Source organism: Fukomys damarensis, unplaced genomic scaffold (genome assembly GCF_012274545.1).
Source record: "Fukomys damarensis isolate Sample0158 unplaced genomic scaffold, DMR_v1.0_HiC HiC_scaffold_14, whole genome shotgun sequence".
NCBI classification, from domain to species: Eukaryota; Metazoa; Chordata; class Mammalia; order Rodentia; family Bathyergidae; genus Fukomys; species Fukomys damarensis.
This window is the reverse complement of record NW_022900926.1, coordinates 8,284,625-8,291,553: the sequence shown is the minus strand read 5'-3', so window position 1 is coordinate 8,291,553 and position 6,929 is coordinate 8,284,625.

Sequence of the window (6,929 nt, the reverse complement as noted above, 5' to 3'; positions counted from 1 at the left end):
TCCCCAGTACCAAAAAGAAAAAGAAAAGAAAGCCAGGAAAGGGCTGGGGATTTAGCTCAGTGGTGCCGCCACCTGCCTCATAAGCGCAAGGTCCTGAGTTCAATCCTCCTGGTACGGGAGTGGGGGGGTGGGAAGAAAAGAAACCAGAAGCTTCTCTATCTCTAATCCGGTAGAGTTCTAATTCTCAAATTTAACTATTGCAGTTTATCAACATCTGGCACAGTAAGTCAACATACTTTGCATCATTTTATGATTATTGCTGGCCCTTGATATATACATGTAAAACTAAAAATCAAAGGGCCAGGAATTTAGTTCAGTGGTGCTGTGCCTGCCTCACATGTGTAAGGTACTGAGTTCCATCCCTATAAACAAAAACAAAAAACAGCAGCAACAAAACCACCCTAAACATCAAACACAAAAGTTTATGAAGTAAACCTGTAGGATTTTTAACAGCATTCTTTGATGAATCTAAAAATCAATTAGGGAAAAACTGGCATGTTTGGAATACTGAGTCCAATACAGCACCTAAAATAAACAATTTGCCCTCATTCCATTACTTACACTTTTTCATGGTTTTCCTGTATAATCTTCTGTTGTCCTCGCAAGCCTGTTCATGGAACAAGGTTCAGGAACTCAGACTGGGAGGGTAAGGCGTGGAATCACCAAGCAGACTCTGGGGAGGTTTCTGGAACACTTCCGCTTTTAATAAGTTCAGACAGCAACTATAAAGTTTTGAAAGAGGGAGTGGCAAAGAAAGAGTAATATATTTGGCTTAACAGGATTGGTTGTTGGAGTGTCCTTGGACGGGTGATGGAGGCTATGACGGGCGAGGTCATAGCCAGACATAGACAAGGCTCAACACACGAGCTCGGCCTCTGCTAGTGTGCTAGGAGACGTATGAGTGGTGCACTTGTCTCAGCCAGACTTGGACCTCTCTGACAACCTTCAGTCCAATAGTAGCTAAAAGCAGCGCTAGTAAATTTCCATGTCTTAGCTCTCATTTTAAATAGAACAGTTCTATTCAATAATCAAGTATACGGCTAGTAATGGATAACTTTTGTAAGTATTCTAAATAAGAAAATGTTCTCATTTATTTCTCATGTAGTTATTGCTAATTGTCACTTTTTATTCAATATTGCACCAGAGGTCCTAGCTATGAAGCAAGAAAAAATAAATTTCAGACAAAAGGACTGGAAAAGAGGCAGTTAGTATCATTATTTTCACATGATACAATCATCTATTTTGAAGTAAATTATTCTGCAGAAAATTATTGGAAATAATCAAAGAACAAAGCAACATATACTTAATTTAAGTTCATTCCCTAGAAATCTATTTTGATTCCATACACTAGCAAAAGCCATTAACAAATAGCCATGAAAATAAGACAACTCTGAAAATAAAATAAAAATATCAATACCTGGGAATGAATCTAGCAAAAGCTGGGCAAAATTGCACAGGAGTTCATTTACTGAGATTCATAAATGCAATCTAATTACATAAAAAAACTATTCCATGCTAATTTATTGGTAAGTTTAATACTACACAAATGATAGTTTCTCCAATTCCTTAATATGCAATTTCAAGAAAAAGATTGACAAAGCATATTCATTACTGACATTGGAAGAAACAACTCAAAATGCACGCTATTTCTGAAAGTAGAATTCAGAATGATCACTGTGCTTGGGAGATATGAGTTTGGAGCTGGCCAGGGTGGTAGAAGTCTGTAATCCCAGCATTCAGGGAAGCCCAGGGAGGACTGCAAGTTCGAGCCCAGCCTGGGCTGCATGGCGAGGTAGTGAGACTCTACTTGAAAATGTAAAATTTTTAAAAGACTGGGGATGTGGCTCAGTGCAAAGGCCCTGAGTTCAATATCCAGGAAGGAGAGTAAAGTAGGAGGGAGGGAAAGGGGGAAAGAGAGAGGGCTGAATATGTCAGGGGTATACTGCCGCTTATTATGCTGGGTATCTTATATTTAGTTCGTTTTTAAATTTTACTTTTTTAATGTCTCCTTTACTAGTACTAAATGTTTGTAACATAATAATTGCATTTGTCTTAGGGAATATATAGCACATACATCTATAAAGTCATATACTGTATATGTGATGCTTAGACACACTTCTGAAACCAATGGGTTAGCCTGCGTGGGCTGCATCAGTGGCTTCACATTGCTGAGGATTTCACTGAACCAGATGATGGGAGGTCCAGGCAGGAGATTAGAGGCAAAGAGCAAGCCGAAGTAATGGTGAACATTGTCCTGAATCCCTCACAGTGAGGTGATCTTGGGATGACTGTGCAACCCAAAAGGAAATCATGGTTTTTCTCAAGGCAGTGTGCTCTGCACTATTCTGGGTTTCAGTGCTGCTCTGACACCTTTCTTGTTTTAGAGCTATTGCCATGGTGACTGAAGCTCCCTGTAATTGAATCCCAGTTTATTGAGATGCCCACTAGGATTTTTCCCTGAATCTGCTCCATATCTTGTGAACAGTTCCTCTGTAAGTAAACCCTCCCCAACTTAAATAAAGTATATTGTCCATTTCCTTTAATGACCCTGAGTAATCACCTAAATATAAGTATCACTGTGCGAAGAATGAATTAAGTCGCAGTAACCTGGTACATGGTCAAATTCAGAGTACCTTCTCCTTTACACAGTATATTTTACTATCCAAAGCTTGACTAACTGCACATTGAATTAAAATCTCTCTGATATTTAAGAACTGTAACATAAATGCAAGCTATTAGAATATTAAGTATGGGTGGCTGTTTGCTTAATTTTCTATAACTAGATCTCTGCATTCTTTTTTTTTTAACTTTATTTATTTGGTACCAGGGATCGAACTTGGGTCCTGCGCTTGCAAGGCAGGTGCTGGAACCACTGAGCTAAATCCCTGGCCCTCTGCGTTATTCTTAATATTGATAAATAATGTAAAATCTGTGATATCCTTTGGTGGTGAGATCTTGCTAGTTTGTGGCTATGCAGAGGACCCTTCGACATTAGTTGTCAGAAAAGAAAGGAGACAGAAACTAGAAATGCAAATATTCACTCAAATCTCCTAGCGACATACAGAGCAACTTGGTATGCTAACCAAATTTGTCCGATGAAAGTGTATTGCTCATTTTAAGGCACAATAATTATTGATGAATATTGAGAGCTACAAGAGAATCCAGAGTAGTGAGATAGTCACTAAGATGCTTAGCTAGAAATTTCAATGACTCTGAGGTATTAAATTAGAAAATTTAATGGTAAGCCTAAATTTGTACAGCATTTACATAAGTCCCGTACTTGCTAAAAAAAATATCCACTAGGACTAAGAGAAGATTGAAAATGACAACAAGTAGAGTCTGGCATTCAACAGTATTTTGGCTACAAAGAATGGCTAGACATAGGCTTGAGTTATGAATACTGAACATTCATGAGCATTTATAGAAATAATGCGGTAGAAGTTTTGATTGTCCAAGACTTAACCACAAAGAGGCTGGGGATTTAGTTCAGTGGTGCCGCTATCTACCTTGCAAGCAAAAGGTCCTGGGTTTGATCCCCAGTACCAAAAAAATAAAATAAAATAAAAAGACTCAACTGCAAATGTCCACAACCCCGTGGACATGACTAATTAAAGCATCAGGGTAAAGTAGCACTATCTCTCATTCACAAAGCAGCCTTAATCCCATATGAATTTAACCAAAAGTTTTCAATAATAATGTTCAATTATAAAGTGTACATTTATTCTAAGAGCTCATGTAACAGTCTTTACAGAGATGCTTGAGATTAGGCTAAGCCTTAAGTGTAATATGGTTTGGGTAGCTTGCTCCAAGTTAAAAATATGAGTCATGGTGTTTACAACCCAAGGAGCCTATGATTCATTATCCAGAGAGTAAGCAGAGAGCAAATGTGATGTGTGACTGCATCCTATGCCAGTAAAGGTCAGGGCAATGGCGTGTGGCCAACCTGATTCACTCTTGAAAAACAGAAAGTGCACCAAACACATTAGCTTTTTGCAACTGTGACTCTACCAACCGATGATTGTGTCTGCATTGGCTTCTATGTGTCTGACCCACTCCTGGAAATAAGGACAGAGGGATATCATCGTAAGACATTCACTATCTGGATGGACAATTATAAACAAATTCAACACCAACCAAGTGTGATATTAATTTTATAAAATAAATGAATGGCAATATTTGTTTCAATTAATGTAATAATATTGGTAAAATACTAATAGTAAAAATGATAGATAGTATTTATTGACAGCTTATGGTACTAGACACACTATCATTGTCACTTATCGGTGGCTGTGTTAGGAACTACATTCATCATTTTTAATACTAATCACACAAATCAGATACTACCAATAACATGAATTCAGCAATACAAGCAGCATAAACACATAAAGAAACTAATGACCAAGTTCAAACTGATATTCAGAAAATTTAACTAATTGACCTAAGCTCAAGTTATGAAAAGTACAAAAAGTCCGGAGTTCAATCACAAATGAGCTAAACCACTAGCACCTCTTTAAAAAGTGTATTCTTATGTTACTCTAGTTCCTTTGCAATTAAATGGATGTATAAGCAAAGGAAAAAGCTAAAGCAATGCAGAAAGCAGTGGTTGATAGGAAAGTGGAGAAAATTATGATCTTATTAAAGGAAAAATAGATGTGGAATATATTGGCTTTTCCAACAGAATGCAAAATAAAAATGTGCACAAGTTGGAGGAAAGAGAAAATTTTCACATGTAATGTTAAGCGATAGGGTTGCCCCCAAATGTAGATAACATATGGATATTTTAAAATATGGAAGTAGGACACAAGTGTAAAATCAGCCTCAGAGTCACAGACTTTTAAGTTGTAGAATTTTTACAAAGTACTTGAGACAAGTATGAAATATGTTTTATGAAAGAGAGGATCCCATTTCAAGCTGTGATTATGAAATTGAATTTGGGTAATAAGCTTAAAGTCTCTGCAGCTCAGGTACTCTATGTTTTAAATTGGGAAGATAATAGCTACTCCAAAGTTCTTTGAGTGCACAAGTGAAAGGGCCTTGCAATCTGTAAAACTACATAGATTTTAAATACTGTGATACGTTTAAAGTCATGATAACTGGAGGACAGACATTTTAAGCTATGTACTAAGGGGCTTCAAAGTTGAAACTTTAGTCTTCTTTCCTTGATTTGAGATTCATATCTTGCTGTGCTACAGAGTAGATGATTCATCATTGCAAACAAACACTAAAAGGTCTGTTGGAGAGCCTGCTTCTGAAACAGCAAAAATGATGGCAAATCTGTATTCGTCATTTTCTGGTCACTGTGCCAAAACACCACACACACAAACTTAATGGAGAAGAAGAGTAATACTTTGGCTCACAGTTTTAGCCCAAGTTTGGCTGGCTCCAAGACAGAACGGTACAGCAGAGGGGCGTAGCAGAGGAAAGGTGCACAAGCCCTGGTAGCCAGCAGATGGAGAGGAAGAAGGAGGAGTCAGAGGCAAAAACACACCCCCTGTGGGTGGAGCCATTGACGACCCGCCTCCCACCAAGCTCCGCCTCCTAACTATACACCCAGGCGCTGAACCTACGTAGGACTGAGGCCACGACAAATGCAGCACGCCCACGACAGAGTCACCTTTCCAACACAGGAGGCCTCTGGAGGACGAGTTAGAGTTAGAGCTAAACCGTAACAAAAGCCTTGCTAGAGTCTGGAGAAATATATTCAAATAATCATCTCTGGGGTTTGTAAATTGAAGAGACACAATCTAAACCAACTGGTAAGGGGAACAGACACATTTCTTCCAAAATTCATTTTATTATGTCATATTCAGGTGGGCAAAGACACATCTTAAATGTTGCTTATGTTTATCCTACCTTACAATAGTCTTTAACCTCAAAATTATATATTAGTAAATTATAAACTGAAACATTTAGGCACATTGCTTGATTTAAGCACGTATGATAATCCATTCTTGATTTTATTATCCTTTTTTAGACTAGCAGTTGCACTGAAATAAATATCACTACCGTAGGAAAAACTTGAAAGGGAATGCCTGAACAGGATGCATGCTCTTAGAGAAGCAGGACCAGCTGTGTTTTGTGTCCTTAAACTAATTTTACAATGTCAATGTTCCATTTGTAAAGATTGATGGGAAAGATCAAACTCGGGACCTTGTGCTTGCGAGGCAGGCGGCGGCACCACTGAGCTAAATCCCTGGCCCTGAAAGATATTTTTACCTGAATGAGACTTTGCATCTTGATATTTCTTAAGTATATAACAGCTCAAGTGTAAGTTGATAATTTTTTAAAAGGCCTACCATAAATTCAAAACAACCTGTTTTCATTTGGCTTTTCCATCCTTTCTTTTTGGTGTGCTTGTTAGTGTTTGAGCTTGCATTTTAAATGCTACAGATGTAACTTTTCCACCTTCTAACAGTGTTTGAAAAATAACAAGGAAATTACATCAGTCTTCTCAGTTCTCACCAGTAGTTTGAGCCTTTCCAAGAGACAATTTCTTGCTCTTTCCATGTGGCCCCAGTACCTTGGACAGTGCCAACTGTACACTGTCTTTGACTACTTAGCAACGTGAAATGATTGTTACCATATTTGAGTCTTACATCGCTGGAGAGACCAATCACCAGGCATTTAACACGCTTTCATTTTTCTATGATGATTGCTTGTATGCAAACCACTCCCAAATTTTCTTTATTATTTGTTAATGCTAGATTTGGAAAATAGAATATTTTACACTATAATTCATGTTAGCATAAACCGTAATGTTTCAAGATATTTCTCTCCTCTTCTTTACAAAACCAGCAAAGTAAAGTAAATGAACTTGAATTTCTAAAAATACCCCCTCCAAAGCAGATTTTCTCTCTCGTCTTCTAGCCCACAGAGGAATCCTTGGAGGTAGGAGGGAAAAGCCTGTGCCTCTCTGGAAATAAATAAAT